Source organism: Salmo trutta, chromosome 14, assembly GCF_901001165.1.
Source record: "Salmo trutta chromosome 14, fSalTru1.1, whole genome shotgun sequence".
Lineage (NCBI taxonomy): Eukaryota > Metazoa > Chordata > Actinopteri > Salmoniformes > Salmonidae > Salmo > Salmo trutta.
This window is the reverse complement of record NC_042970.1, coordinates 46806211-46822653: the sequence shown is the minus strand read 5'-3', so window position 1 is coordinate 46822653 and position 16443 is coordinate 46806211. Positions and strand designations below refer to the sequence as shown.

Below are 16443 nucleotides of genomic sequence, written 5' to 3'. Positions count from 1 at the left end.
AATCAGTCCCCGACTAGAGGGGAACCATTTTTAAAAAATGCGGTGGAACTGGCTTTGCGGTCCGGAGTTAAGTTTGAGAGTTTTAGTAAAGCCTCTTGCGGTGGTTCACCCACCAACCATGGTCCTATTAGAGTGTGCAGGCTTTTGTTCTAGCACTACACCTGATTCAACTTATCAATTGAGCATCAAGTCTCAAGACCTTGATGAGTTGAATCTGGTGTAGTAGTGCTGGGCTCAGTGGGCTGGAGCAAAAGGCTGCACCCACTAACAGGACCAGGGTTAGTGACCACCACTGGCCTATGTTTGCAGCAAGTTGCTGTTGTAAACTAAATGGGATTGTGTGCCCAGGCAGTACATGAGCAATTAATACGCCTGTACAATATTAGTTGTTTAAACAGACAGCCTAATGCTGATATTATTTTTCAGATCTGATTGGTCAAAAACACCAATTAGTGAAAAAATATATATCCGAATTGGGCTGCCTGTGTAAACGCAGCCTATGTGATAGACATGACCATATGGTGGACTCCTGCTCTTCTGCATAGGGCTGTTGTTGACTCGGTCTCGTGACGATGTCACAGATTCACCGCCAGATGTCGCATCGGCGCTATGGAGGGAGGGAGAGAGGGAGGGGAGGGGCCAGGACTGGGAATTCTCTGCTTCCCATCCCTCCTTAATGCAGACAACATGGCGGACTAAAAGATACGGCTGACCCGCCCGGATACAGCGAATAAACAGTGGGATTCACGCCCCCTATGCTCAAGGAAGACGGAGAGACACCAATTTGTTAGGAACACCCTCGGGAACATTGAGGAATTTTTGGGACCGTTCTAGTCATTCGTTAACATAAACATACTTGCGATCTGTTGCCTTCAAATTGGCGGTCTGTCCCAGATCGTTCATATCACCCAGGCCCCCCACCCCACATACACACACACACACACTATTGGTTCCTGGGGTGTGAAGACAGGGGCTGGGGTTAAGAACGTGGAAAAAGGAAGAAAGGAATTGCACAACTGTAAATATTCAGGATTGTGCAAAACCAAACGGGAGTCGTGGTGAGTTTTGTTTTTGTTCTGCTGTAAATTGTCACTAGTTACAGTGTAGCGTGCTTCATTTAGTTGTAATACGGTCCGACTACTTGGTCACAAACAAGCACTTTTGGTTTGTCCCACACATTATCATAGCAAAGTATTCCACCGCGAACATCGTTGTGGTGATGAGCGCGATAAGGCCGAGAGGGAAGCTAGGTGTTTTTTTTTTGTTTTTTAAATAACATTCCATGGCTATCATCATGTTAGCTCGAACAATAATGTTTGTAGCGACAGAGAACATTCACACAACTAGCTTGGAGGCAGGGAGGGACATTTTTCGAGGGGGGCTGGCGAGAAAGGGGGAGAGGAAGAGTGTGTACATAGTTTATTTTATTTTATTGGTAGTCCGTATGATAGTGTGTTCTGTGAACGCATACATTGTAACAATGCGAAATAAAACCAATAGGCGGTCCAGTGAGTTATACCTCACTGAAAAGTACATATTGATCAATGCTTTGTTGCTGGGGTGGGGTGGATAGGGGGCTGAGTGCGACCACAGCGCAGGAATTAGATCGCTTTAGACAGCCAGGCCCATTCAAACCACAGCAGATATTCTTTATTTAGTCTCGACAAGCATCATACTGCTTGACCCAGCCTCGACCCTTCCTCTTCTCGTACTAATTATTCTGGCTTGACTGGATCCTGAGTCGACTTAGTCAAGCCTAAATATAGTTATGCAGGTAGGTTGGTTTCAAAAAGTTTCAGGGCAGGGCCTTAGTATTTACTTACCACATACTGTAGTTATGTAGTGTTGTAGTGACATGCTGTAGCTTCCTCAATTATCTAATCAATAAAGGTTACTAAACAGAAAATACATTTGGCAAAACAGGAGTCATTCAGGAATATTTGCCACATTCTGTCACTTCACCTTTTGAAACCAGGGATTTTATTAAGCTGGAGTCAACTGTCATTTGATGCCATTTGTGTTTCATCATTAGCCGATATTTGCAGCAAAGCTTGAGAATGTAGTGCAACTTGAGTCTTTATTTAATTCTCATGAGACCTGACTTAATCATGGTGAAAGTGGAGATATGTTATATGTATAGAATATGGCCTAATGCACATACGCTTTATTTATAAAAGCTACATGTATGCTCACTGTCGGTCACAGCCAGCAACATGGATAACACTCAACAGCTTACAAAAAGGGAATAGACTATGGTTTTCAGTATTTGGGTCAAAGAAGATAACATCGGTATGATAACATGGTCAAATATCAACATTATGTCAAGAAAGGAAGGAACGGATTAAGAAAGAATAGATTGACAACAGCAATACTCCAAGTAGGAAGTAGGCCTATGGCAGAGCTTGGTGTGTCATCATAAATGAGTTGTGTGCAGCTGTGTCCAAAGGGAGCTGACTAGTCATGTCTGGACTGCTTCAGTGTGAGCGGTTGCGTTGGTCTCGCCCCACTATGCACTATCCCAGAATGCAGTTTCCTCTCCCCCGAGCTCGGCTTGTCATGTCTTGACTATTCAAGTGCAAAGCAGAAGCTGCTTGCCTCGATCTGACATTGACTCGTCAGACCTGGACTGCCCTAGCATGTCGACAGGGCTGCCCCGATCCCGTCATGTCTGGGCTCATCACTGCTCCTCGCAAAGAGGAGTCTAGTAGTGATGGGGGAGGATATTGATACAGGGTCATTCCACCAAAAAACAAAAACGCATTCTAATTCAAATGTTATTTGTCACATGCGCCGAATACAACAGGTGTAGACCTTAAAGTGACATGCTTACTTACAAACCCTTAACCAACAATGCCGTTTTAAGAAAAATAAGTGTTAAAAAATAACATAATTAAAGAGTAGCAGTAAAATAACTGTAGCGAGGCTATATACAGGGGTTACCGGTACAGAGTCAATGTGCGGGGGCACCGGTTAGTCAAGGTAGTTGAGGTGATATGTACATGTAGGTAGAGTTAGTGACTATGCATAGATAATAAACAGAGAGTAGCAGTAGTGTAAAAGTGTGTGGGGAGGGGACAATGCAAATAGTCTGGGTAGCCATTTGATTAGCTGTTCAGGAGTCTTATGGCTTGGGGGTAGAAGCTATTAAGATGCCTTTTGGACCTAGACTTGGCGCTCCTGTACTGCTTGCTGTGCGGTAGAAGAGAGAACAGTCTATGACTAGGGTGGCTGGAGTCTTTGACAATTTTTAGGGCCTTTCTCTGACACCGCCTGGTATAGAGGTCCTGGATGGCAGGAAGCTTGGCCCCAGTGATATACTGGGCAGTATGCGCTACACATTGTAGTGCCTTGCAATCAGATGGCGAGCAGTTGCCATATCAGGTAGTGATGCAGCCCCGTCGATGAGAATGGGGGTGTGCTCGGTCCTCTTTTTCCTGTAATCATCTCCTTTGTCTTGAGGGAGAGGTTGTTGTCCTGGCACCACACGGCCAGGTCTCTGACCTCGTCCCTATGGACTGTCTCGTCATTGTCGGTGATCAGACCTACCACTGTTGTCATCGGCAAACATAATGATGGTGTTGGAGTCGTGCCTCGCCATGCAGTCATGAGTGAACAGGGAGTACAGGAGGGGACTGAGCACGTACCCCTGAGAGGCCCTGTGTTGAGGATCAGCGTGGCGGATATGTTGTTACCTATCCTCACCACCTGGGGGAGGCCTGTCAGGAAGTCCAGGATCCAGTTGCAGAGGAAGCTGTTTAGTCACAGGGTCCTTAGCTTAGTGATGAGATTTGAGGGCACTATGGTGTTGAACGCTGAGCTGTAGTCAATGAATAGCGTTCTCACATAGGGTTCCTTTTGTCCAGGTGGGAAAGGGCAGTGTGGAGTGCTATAGAGATTACATCATCTGTGGATCTGTTGGGGCGGTATGCAATTTAGGGTGGGTCTAGGGTTTCTGGGATAATTGTGTTGATGTGAGCCATGACCAGCCTTTCGAAGCACTTCATGACTACAGACGTGAGTGCTATGGGTCGGTAGTCATTTAGGCAGGTTACCTTAGTGTTCTTGGGCACTGGGACTATGTTGGTCTGCTTGTTACTTCTCTCAAAGCGAGCATAGAAGTAATTTGGCTCGTCTGGTAGGCTCGTGTCAATGGGCAGCTTGCGGCTGTGCTTCCTTTTGGACTCTGTAGGATTGTAAACATCGTTTGACATGTTTCTACGAACTGTAATGGAACTCTTGACTTTTCGTCAGGATTTTGCGCTCGCGCATTGTGCCTTTGGAATAGTGAACTAAACCCGTGAACAAATCGGAGGTATTTGTACATAAAGATGGACTTTATCGAACAAAATGAACATTTCTTGTGGGAGTCCTGGGAGTGCATTCCGACAAAGATCAACAAAGGTACAGTGAGGGAAAAATGTATTTGATCCCCTGCTGATTTTGTATGTTTGCCCACTAACAAAGAAATGATCAGTCTATAATTTTAATGGTAGGTTTATTTGAACAGTGAGAGACAGAATAACAACACAAAAATCCAGAAAAACGCATATCAAAAATGTTATAAATTGATTTGCATTTTAATGAGGGAAATAAGTATTTGACCCCCTCTCAATCAGAAAGATTTCTGGCTCCCAGGTGTCTTTATTAGAGGTCGACCGATTATGATTTTTCAATGCCGATACCGATTATTGGGGGCCCAAAAACCCCCGATACCCATTAATCGGCCATTTTATTTATTTATTTATTTGTAATAATGACAATTACAACAATACTGAATGAACACTTATTTTAACTTAATATAATACATCAATAAAATCAATTTAGCCTCAAATAAATAATGAAACCTGTTCAATTTGGTTTAAATAATGCAAAAACAAAGTGTTGGAGAAGAATGTAAAAGTGCATTATGTGCCATGTAAGAAAGCTAACGTTTAAGTTCCTTGCTCAGAACATGAGAACATATGAAAGCTGGTGGTTCCTTTTAACATGAGTCTTCAATATTCCCAGGTAAGAAGTTTTAGGTTGTAGTTATTATAGGAATTATAGGACTATTTCTCTCTATATGATTTGTATTTCATATACCTTTGACTATTGGATGTTCTTATAGGCACTTTAGTATTGCCAGTGTAACAGTATAGCTTCCGTCCCTCTCCTTGCTCCTACCTGGGCTCGAACCAGGAACACATCGACAACAGCCACCCTCGAAGCAGCGTTACCCATGTAGAGCAAGGGAAACAACTACTCCAAGTCTCAGAGCGAGTGACGTTTGAAACGCTATTAGCGCGCACCCGGCTAACTAGCTAGCCATTACACATCGGTTACACCAGGCTAATCTTGGGTGTTGTTAGGTTTTGAAGTCATAAACTGCGCAATGCATTGCGAAGGGCTTCTGGCAAAACGCACAAAAGTGCTATTTTGAATGAATGCTTACGAGCCTGCTGCTGCCTACCATCGCTCAGTCAGACTGCTCTATCAAATCATAGACTTAATTATAACATAATAACACACAGAAACACGAGCCTTAGGTCATTAATATGGTCAAATCCGGAAACTATCACGTTTATTCTTTCAGTGAAATACAGAACCGTTCCGTATTTTACCTAACGGGTGGCATCCATAAGTCTAAATGTTCCTGTTACATTGCACAACCTTCAATGTTATGTCATAATTACGTAAAATTCTGGCAAATTAGTTCGCAACGAGCCAGGCGGCCCAAACTGTTGCATATACCCTGACTCTGCGTGCAATGAACGAAAGAGAAGTGACAATTTCACCTGGTTAATATTGCCTGCTAACCTGGATTTCTTTTAGCTAAATATGCAGGTTTAAAAATGTATACTTCTGTGTATTGATTTTAAGAAAGGCACTGATGTTCATGGTTAGGTTCAGTCGTGCAACGATTGTGCTTTTTTCGCAAATGCGCTTTTGTTAAATCATCCCCCATTTGGCGAAGTCGGCTGTCTTTGTTAGGAAGAAAGAGTCTTCACAGTTCGCAACGAGCCAGGCGGCCCAAACTGCTGCATATACCCTGACTCTGTTGCAGAGGTGACACATTTTCCCTAGTTAAAAGAAATTCATGTTAGCAGGCAATATTAACTAAAGATGCAGGTTTAACTGACTTGCCTGGTTAAAAAATATTTATATTAAAAAAAAAAGAATAAAAGAAGAAAAAAAAGATTTTTTTTTTTTAATTTGGCAAATCGGTGGCCAAAAACACAGATTGTTATGAAAACTTGAAATTGGCCCACCTCTAGTCTCTAATCGGTCGACCTCTAGTCTTTATACAGGTAACGAGCTGAGATTAGGAGCACACTCTTAACCTCTCTGGGCTAGGTGGGACGCTTGCAATTGACACTGGGCCAATTGCACACCGCCTTATGGGACTCCCAATCACGGCCGGCTGTGATAGAGCCTGGATTCAAACCAGGGACTGTAGTGACGCCTCTTGCACTGAGATGCAGTGCCTTAGACCGCTGTGCCACTCGGGAACCCAAATGTGACAGAGGAAAGAAAGGTAAACGGAATGGAATGGACTGATACATTTATTTTTGAATGTGGGTATCACTGACGATGGCTCCCAACAAATTGAGTGTTTGCAGTCATTCACAAATGTTGTGACATTTGGTGTGCTCTGGGAGTGGATACAATGTTAGTCCTTATTAATGATCTCTGTAATTGTAAGTATATGCGTTCTGTGCATTGTAGTAGATTGAAGATCCGTTCTTCTTTCTCGGCACGCGTTCCTAGGGGTTCCAGTAGGCCTACTTATCTCTGACATTGAACAAACATAACTGAATATTTTTTTATTGTGCATTTTGTGAAGCAAAGGTAAGGCTATGTTCATACTGTATTGAATGTAAATAAAGTGCATTTCTCTTTCAATCGGTTGCCTCTGTTCCCATGCCACGCCCTTTTTATATTGTTGGTAATTATCAGAAGACCTCACCTCTAAGAAGTTTGTGTAGCAGCTACGAACTTAACCTCTCTGGGCTAGGTGGGACGCTTGCATATAATGTCACATAAACCCAAACCACAGCTAAATGCAGCACTAACCTTTGATGATCTTCATCAGATGACAATCTTAGGACATTATGTTATACAATACATGCATGTCTGTTCAATCAAGTTCTTATTTATATCAAAAACCAGCTTTTTACATTAGCAGGGGACTAGCATGTGACTAGCATTCCCACCGAACACTTCCGGTGAATTTACTAAATTACTCACGATAAACGTTCACAAAAAACACAACAATTATTTTAAGAATTATAGATACAGAACTCCTATATGCACTCGCTATGTCCGATTTTAAAATAGCTTTTCGGTGAAAGCACATTTTGCAATATTCTAAGTAGATAGCCCGGCATCACAGGGCTAGCTATTTAGACACCCAGCAAGTTTAGCACTCACCAAAGTCAGATTTACTATAAAAAAAATTGTATTACCTTTGCTGTTCTTTGTCAGAATGCACTCCCAGGACTTCTACTTCAATAACAAATGTTGGTTTGGTACCAAATAATCCATTGTTATATCCAAATGGCGGCGTTTTGTTTGTGCGTTCAAGACACTATCCGAAAGGGTAAATAAGGGTGACGAGCACGACGCATTTCGTGACCAAAAAATTCTAAATATTCCATTACCGTACTTCGAAGCATGTCAACCGCTGTTTAAAATCAATTTTTCTCGTAAAAAAGCGATAATATTCCGACCGGGAATCTGTGTTTTGAAATACATCCACAGGTACACCTCCAATTTACTCGAATTATGTCAATTAGCCTATCAGAAGCTTCTAAAGCCATGACATCATTTTCTGGAATTGTCCAAACTATTTAAAGGCACAGTCAACTTAGTGTATGTAAACTTCTGACCCACTGGAATTGTGATACAGTGAAATAATCCGTCTGTTTGCAATTGTTGAAAAATAATTTGTGTCATGCACAAAGTAGATGTCCTAACCGACTTGCCAAAACCTATAGTTTGTTAACAAGAAGTTTGTGGAGTGGTTGAAAACAACTAGTTTTAATGTATCCAACCTAAGTGTATGTAAACGTCCTACTTCAACTGTATATACACTGCTCAAAAAAATAAAGGGAACACTTAAACAACACAATGTAATTCCAAGTCAATCACACTTCTGTGAAATCAAACTGTCCACTTAGGAAGCAACACCGATTGACAATAAATTTCACATGCTGTTGTGCAAATGGAATAGACAACAGGTGGAAATTATAGGCAATTAGCAAGACACCCCCAATAAAGGAGTGGTTCTGCAGGTGGTAACCACAAACCACTTCTCAGTTCCTATGCTTCCTGGCTGATGTTTTGGTCACTTTTGAATGCTGGCGGTGCTTTCACTCTAGTGGTAGCATGAGACGGAGTCTACAACCCACACAAGTGGCTCAGGTTGTGCAGCTCATCCAGGATGGCACATCAATCCGAGCTGTGGCAGGAAGGTTTGCTGTGTCTGTCAGCGTAGTGTCCAGAGCATGGAGGCGCTACCAGGAGACAGGCCAGTACATCAGGAGACGTGGAGGAGGCCGTAGGAGGGCAACAACCCAGCAGCAGGACCGTTACCTCCGCCTTTGTGCAAGGAGGAGCAGGAGGAGCACTGCCAGATGACCTCCAGCAGGCCACAAATGTGCATGTGTCTGCTCAAATGGTCAGAAACAGACTCCATGAGGGTGGTATGAGGGCCCGACGTCCACAGGTGGGGGTTGTGCTTACAGCCCAACACCGTGCAGGACGTTTGGCATTTGCCAGAGAACACCAAGATTGGCAAATTCGCCACTGGCGCCCTGTGCTCTTCACAGATGAAAGCAGGTTCACACTGAGCACATGTGACAGACGTGACAGAGTCTGGAGACGCCGTGGAGAACGTTCGGCTGCCTGCAACATCCTCCAGCATGACCGGTTTGGCGGTGGGTCAGTCATGGTGTGGGGTGGCATTTTTTGGGGGGGCCGCACAGCCCTCCATGTGCTCGCCAGAGGTAGCCTCACTGCCATTAGCTACCGAGATGAGATCCTCAGACCCCTTGTGAGACCATATGCTGGTGCGGTTGGCCCTGGGTTCCTCCTAATGCAAGACAATGCTAGACCTCATGTGGCTGGAGTGTGTCAGCAGTTCCTGCAAGAGGAAAGCATTGATGCTATGGACTGGCCCGCCCGTTCCCCAGAGCTGAATCCAATTGAGCACATCTGGGACATCATGTCTCGCTCCATCCACCAACGCCACGTTGCACCACAGACTGTCCAGGAGTTGGCGGATGCTTTAGTCCAGGTCTGGGAGGAGGGCCCTCAGGAGACCATCCGCCACCTCATCAGGAGCATGCCCAGGCGTTGTAGGGAGGTCATACAGGCACGTGGAGGCCACACACACTACTGAGACTCATTTTGACTTGTTTTAAGGACATTGGGAAGTTGGATCAGCCTGTAGTGTGGTTTTCCACTTTAATTTTGAGTGTGACTCCAAATCCAGACCTCCATGGGTTGATAAATTGGATATCCATTGATTATTTTTGTGTGATTTTGTTGTCAGCACATTCAACTATGTAAAGAAAAAAGTATTTAATAAGATTATTTCATTCATTCAGATCTAGGATGTGTTATTTTAGTGTTCCCTTTATTTTTTTGAGCAGTGTGTGTGATATATATATATATTTTTTTTAAACAGCAATCAACAGCATATCTGTTTCTGTAGTTAAAAACATAAGAATAACGTTTCAGGAATGCTAATTTGTTGAAATATAATTTGATCTCTGAGAAATTAAGCTAATTGATTGCTTTCATGGACGACTGGCTTGAATTGTGATGACCACACAATTTATTTTCCTCGGTTTTCTACCCAAAGTTGCTAAGGAAATTTTGTGATCATTTAATAAAAACAGGATATCAGCTAAATGGATAAAAGGGTGTGGCACAGTGCAGCCCCGAACCTTTTGATGGTTGAAGAATTGTGAGATTGCAATTTTGTAAAAAAACTAAATATGATTCAGTGTGCTTTAGGACCATGCCGATGCATCGAAGGGGCGTACAGGCTGTTTAACTTTTCACCCAGCGGTTTCTAAAGCCAGTGTGGCATGTTGAGTTTGTTTATTTCCTATGAATTTGGCTCTAGCGTGTGAATTGTTTGGGCTATTATGACCCCACAAATGAAAGCTAAAATTCCCCTCTGTTTCCCTCTACAACGTTCACAAGTCGCGCATGATTCATTAGAAAGGACTTTTACAAAACTGCACAGAATTACTGGGGGAAATGAATTGTACTGAGCTGTCTGTTCAAACTACTAGCACACTGCTCGGACACCCATGCATTCCCCACAAGACATGCCACCAGAGGTCTCTTCACAGTCCCCAAGCCCAGAACAGACTATTGGAGGTGCACAGTACTACATAGAGCCATGACTCCGTGGAACTCTATTCCACACCAGGTAACTGATGCAAGCAGTAGAATCAGATTTAAAAAACAGGTAGAAATACACCTTATGGAACAGCGGGGACTGTGAAGAGGCACACAAAGGTACAGACACACGCATATATTGTTCTATGGTGGTATTGTACATTTTGTATTGTAGTGGTGTAATAATGTTATATGATGTACTGTTTTATCTTTTGTTTTGTATGTAATGTAAGTGCTTTAATGTGTTTAGACCCCAGGAAGTGTAGCTGCTGCCTTGGCAAAATGCTAATGCAATTATGATCTTCTTCCTATGAATTTGGCTCCAGCCTTGGAACGGTTTGGGCTATTAGCAATTATGACTCCATTCCTGAAAGCTAAGACTCTCAGAAACATATCTTCTGTTCTCAGAAAGATTAAATAAACAATGATTGCCTGATGTTCTTCCTTTTTGCTTTCCTGAATTTTCCATTACCGGTATGGTGCATTTCAAAAACTTGAAAGCATACTTAATTCAGGCATTAGCTGATTTGACATCTTTGTGTTGTTTATAAAGCCAGATTCAAAAGCGTCATCAAATCTATTTACAGATGTGTTTCAGATACACCTAGGGTTCTATTCTAAAACACGTTTTAATAGGGCAGTAAATATAGTACAGGAAATTATTGTATTCAGTTGAATGCACTGTACTTAGGCGTTAAAGTCTGCCACATCTCTCCTTTGAAAGATAAAGTATCTTAGTCATTCGATTATGATATCATTTTCAGAGAGAGTGACTGACTCTTTAAGCAGTTTGGCTCATTGGACAAGTCAAAGTTGTTGAGTGGTATGGAGGTTTTTGGCAATACACTGTAGCTGTGTGTTCCAAGTTACCAGAATGTCATGTTTTGACTTTTGAATAGGGTTGACATGAGTTGATTTTACTTTCTTCAGAATTCTTAGTAGATTTAATCTCACTCGATGTTCATCTCAAAGTGCACTAGATTGATACATTTAGCTTTTGAAATGTAAATACTCCCCCCCCCCCCCCCCTCCCCCGGTTAGCCCCCTATGTCCTGAAATCCTAGCAACGCCCCTGGATAACAACACTAGCATAAGCCTAGCTACTGGTGCAAATAACATCAGATGCTAGGGTAAATATTTAGGCCCTATCTAACAGGTGAGGGGTGTTGGACATGAACTCTTTACGATTCTAGAGGGTGTAGAATAGTTTCTAGTGCCCCAGTGTGTAGACACGGTAGTAGCAGCTCATTGAAAAAGTGCCGCTTGAGTGACAGTTTGACCTTGTAAACACTAGTGCAGCCATTTTCAAAACACAGCCTATTTAGGCCCATTTTTGACCCGATTTTATGGTGGGCCTCCCATCTCACCTAGCTCTGACCATAGCCCAGTTAGGCTTGTCCTCAAATGGTATCAGTGGAATTTGGTGTCTATTTTTCCTGCCCTACATAAGGAAACAAATCTAGAGGGAACACTGATGTCACAGGGTGTAGAGAAGCTCTGGGTCTTTGATAGCCGTGGGATGGGTCTCTTATCTTGCAAAGGCTGAGGGAGTGTGATTATGGTCTCTGCAGAGGTTGGTCAGTGTGGCAAAGTCACATGGGCCTGGAGGTTACGGGTTGGGATAGTCCTTTGAAAATAGAGGGTACGCTTGATTTGGCTAACCCGGTGCACTGGGAAGGAGGGTGAAATGTTTATAAATGGTAAACTCTCTGCTTTCCTGGTGCGTTGCTCAAACTGATGTGCACGTACATTTTTAATGTCTGCCTGCCTGCCTGGTATAGATAAATGGATAGATTATTTTTCATATACAGTGCATTCGGAAAGTATTCAGACCCCTTCCATTTTTCCACATTTTGTTACGTTACAGCCTTAATCCAAAATTGATTAAATTGCTTTTTTCCCCCTCGTCAATCTACACACACTACCCCATAGTGACAAAGAAAAAAGTTTTTTTGTGTGTGCAAATGTATAAAAATGAAATCTAATTTTATTAGTCACGTGCCGAATACAACAGGTGTCGACCTTACAGTGAAATGCTTACTTACGAGCCCCTAACCAACAATGCAGTTTAAAAAAAATACAGATAAGAATAAGAAATAAAACTAACAAGTAATTAAAGAGCAGCAGTAAAATAACAATAGTGAGGCTATATACAGGGGGGTACCGGTACAGAGTCAATGTGCGGTTAGTGTCTGGTTAGTTGAGGTAATATGTACATGAAGGTGGAGTTATTAAAGTGACTATGCATAGATGATAACAGCAGAGAGTAGCAGCAGTGTAAAGGAGGGGGGGTGGGGGGCAATACAAATGCTCTGGGTAGCCATTTGATTAGGTGTTCAGGAGTCTTATGGCTTTGGGGTAGAAGCTGTTTAGAAGCCTCTTGGACTTAGACTTGGTGCTCCGGTACCACTTGCCGTGCGGTAGCAGAAAGAACAGTCTATGACTAGGGTGGCTGGAGTCTTTGACAATTTTAGGGCCTTCCTCTGACACCGCATGGTATAGAGGTCCTGGATGGCAGGAAGCTTGACCCCAGTGATGTACTGGACAGTTCGCACCACCCTCTGTAGTGCCTTGCGGTCAGAGGCCGAGCAGTTGCCATATCAGGCAGTGACGCAACCAGTCAGGGTGCTGTCGATGGTGCAGCTGTAGAACCTTTTGAGGATCTGAGGACCCATGGCAAATTTTTTCAGTCTCCTGAGGGGGAATAGGTTTTGTTGTGTCCTCTTCACGACTGTCTTGGTGTGCTTGGACCATGTTAGTTTGTTGGTGATGTGGACACCAAGGAACTTGAAGTTCTCAACCTGTTCCAATGCAGCTCCGTCGATGAGAATGGCGTGCTCAGTCCTCTTTTTCCTGTAGTCCACAATCATCTCCTTTGTCTTGATCACATTGAGGGAGAGGTTGTTGTCCTGGCACCACACAGCCAGGTCTCTGACCACCTCCCTATAGGCTGTCTCGTCGTTGTCAGTGATCAGGCCTACCACTGCTGTGTCATCAGCAAACATAATGATGATGTTGGAGTCGTGCCTCGCCATTCAGTCATGAGTGAACAGGGAATACAGGAGGGGACAGACCATGCACCCCTGAGGGGCCCCTGTGTTGAGGATCAGCGAGGCGGATGTGTTGTTACCTACCCTTACCACCTGGGGGCGGCCCATCAGGAAGTCCAGGATCCAGTTAGAGGGAGGTGTTTAGTCCCAGGGTCCTTAGCTTATTTATGAGCTTTGAGGGCACTATGGTGTTGAACACTGAGCTGTAGTCAATGAATAGCCTTCTCACATAGGTGTTCCTTTTGTCCAGGTGGGAAAGGGCAGTGTGGAGTGCAATAGAGATTGCATAATCTGTGGATCTGTTGGGGCTGTATGCAAATTGGAGTGGGTCTAGGGTTTCTGGGATAATAGTGTTGATATGCGCCATGACCTGCCTTTCAAAGCACCTCATGGCTCAGACGTGAGTGCTGCGAGTCGGTAATCATTTAGGCAGGTTACCTTAGTGTTCTTGGGCACAGGCACTATGGTGGTCTGCTTAAAACATGTTGGTATTACAGACTCGGACAGGGAGAGGTTGAAAATGTCAGGGACGACACTTGCCAGTTGGTCAGTGCATGCTCATAGTACACGTCCTGGTAATCCGTCTGGCCCTGCAGCCTTGTGAATGTTGACCTGTTTAAAGGTCTTACTCACATCGGCTGCAGAGAGTGTGATCACACAGTCTTCCGGAACAGCAGGTGCTCTCATGCATGTTGCAGTTTTATTTGCCTCAAAGCGAGCGTAGAAGTAGTTTAGCTCGTCTGGTAGGCTCGTGTCACTGGGCAGCTCTCGGCTGTGCTTCCCTTTGTAGTCTGTAATAGTTTGCAAGCACTGCCACATCCGACGAGCATCAGAGCCGGTGTAGTACGATTCAATCTTAGTCATCTATTGACGCTTTGCCTGTTTGATGGTTCGTCGCAGGTCATAGTGGGATTTCTTATAAGCTTCCGGGTTAGAGTCCCGCCCCTTGAAAGCGGTAGCTCTAGCCTTTAGCTCAGTGCGGATGTTGCCTGTAATCCATGGCTTCTGGTTGGGGTACGTACGTACGGTCACTGTGGTCACTGTACGGTAGGCCTGATGATGTCATTGATACACTTATTTGATGAAGCCAATAACTAATGTGGTGTACTCCTCAAAGCCATCGGAGGAATCCTGGAACATGTTTTGGTACCCTTCCCCAGATCTGTGCCTCGACACAATCCTGTCTCGTAGCTCTATGAGCAATTCCTTCGACCTCATGGCTTGGTGTTTCCTCTGACATGCACTGTCAACTGTGGGAACTAAAATAGATAGGTGTGTGCCTTTCCAAATCATGTCCAATCAATTTAATGTACCACAGGTAGACTCCAATCAAGTTGTAGAAACATCTCAAGGATGATCAATGGAAATACGATGCACCTGAGCTCAATTTTGACTCTCATAGCAAAGGGACTGAATACAAATGTGATATTTCAGTTTATTTGTCATAATTTGTAAAATGTTCTAAACTGGTTTCGCTTTGCCATTATGGGCTATTGTGTGTAGGTTGAGGGAAAAACATTTATTTAATCAATTTTAGAATAAGGCTCTAACGTAACTGTGGATAAAGTGAAGGCGTCTGAATACTTTCCGAATGCACTGTACTCACAGTACATACTGTAAGTCAATGACTTATTTCCATTGTGGTCCCTTCATTTTAATCAGTAGCTTTAAAAATAAACAACAAACACATTTTATGGATCTGGCAGTTCTTGGGAGATAGTCTTCCACATCTTTAGATGATAACCAATTTGGAAATGTAGAATCTTGAGCGTAGGGAGCATTTGTTGTATAGGCAGGGACGTAGAAACATCAGACTTACAGGCTCAAAAAGCCGGTGGTGTGTTGATTATTCAAATTATATCCCCGAGCCGACTAGGTAAAGTCTTTCTGAGCCTTTGAGCAAGGCACTTAACCCTAATTGCTCCTGTAAGTCGCTCTGGATAAGAGCGTCTGCAAAATTACTAAAATGTAAATATGAAAGTAGGCTAATGCTAGCAAAATTGTATGAAGGACTGCAAGCAGCAATGAGACTGCCCATTGAACTTTACAACTCAATGGCCACAGTTTCCAATCCTAGCTAACTCAGCACATGAGTTTCCATGTAGGCAATAAGGAATTCAAACCATTAGAAATGCACAAGTTCACTATGTTGACCCTTTGTTATAGTTTTGTATGCAGGCCAATGCATGGAAGCCCGTCGTTCCTACATTTGCTGATGAAGTGAGAGTAATTGTGGGTTTGTGGCCTTCAGCCTGCCCCTTTGGCCCACACTACGCTCCTGGGTCACAGTGGCTTTGGGAGAAGGCCGCTGCTTAGCGCCGCCACATCCTCTTCTCTGTGTGATGTGGGTAGACTGTAGAGGCCCCTGGCGTGCTCTGTGAGAAACCCCACAACAAAGCAGAAGCAGCCTACATGCACAGCCTGACTGAGTCACCACATTTGCGCTTGGTCCTTTGAGCCGGACACTTTAGCTCCCACAAGCTTTGGCTGACAGCACATTTTGCCTTGGCGCAAATCCTGGATCTTTCACTCCGTTTCACCAATTTCCTGGCTCATATGAATGAGGTGAGCGAGCACTGTCACAGAGCATACTAGGAGCAGTACTAGCCCTAAAAAAAGGGAAGTCCAGAGTATTGTGGGTGATGTGTGTGGCGTTGAGGATGTATAATCTGTGGTCTGTGTTAAGGGCGAGGGAGAGTCTTGGGCATGGCCTACTTGAGCCGCCATGAAGAGGGTCATTCAGAGTATTCCTGCCTCAGCGGATCCCCCTCAGGACACAGGCAGAGTATTAATATGCCATGAATGAGGGCAGACAGACTGCCATTATCTCTCCTCGCGATGACTCGTGAAGCAGTGCACCCTCGAGTGAGGGGGGTGGGATTTGCGCTGCTCCAGTACATGCTTGTCTTGCTGTCGTCAGTTCATCAAGGCCGTTGGGCTGCTTATCAGCGGGCGCTGCCGGCAAGCCGGTGTCCTGATAATCTAGGCTACCCGCCTT

At 44.0% G+C, this 16443-nt stretch overlaps 1 protein-coding gene across 5 annotated transcripts in view; it reads left to right on the top strand.

Annotated features, from left to right (window-relative positions):
* Positions 1 to 664: 664 nt before the first annotated feature.
* Positions 665 to 16443, top strand: part of LOC115208268 (receptor-type tyrosine-protein phosphatase alpha) — a 49010-nt gene continuing 33231 nt past the window's right edge. For 4 of the 5 annotated variants that reach the window (XM_029776202.1, XM_029776205.1, XM_029776203.1 and 1 more), the window contains exon 1: positions 665 to 1058. The gene's annotated coding sequence lies outside the window, so the exon portion shown is untranslated. Of the gene's footprint in view, positions 1059 to 15875; positions 16011 to 16443 lie in introns of those variants that run through there. The other variant, XM_029776201.1, reaches the window with a different exon arrangement.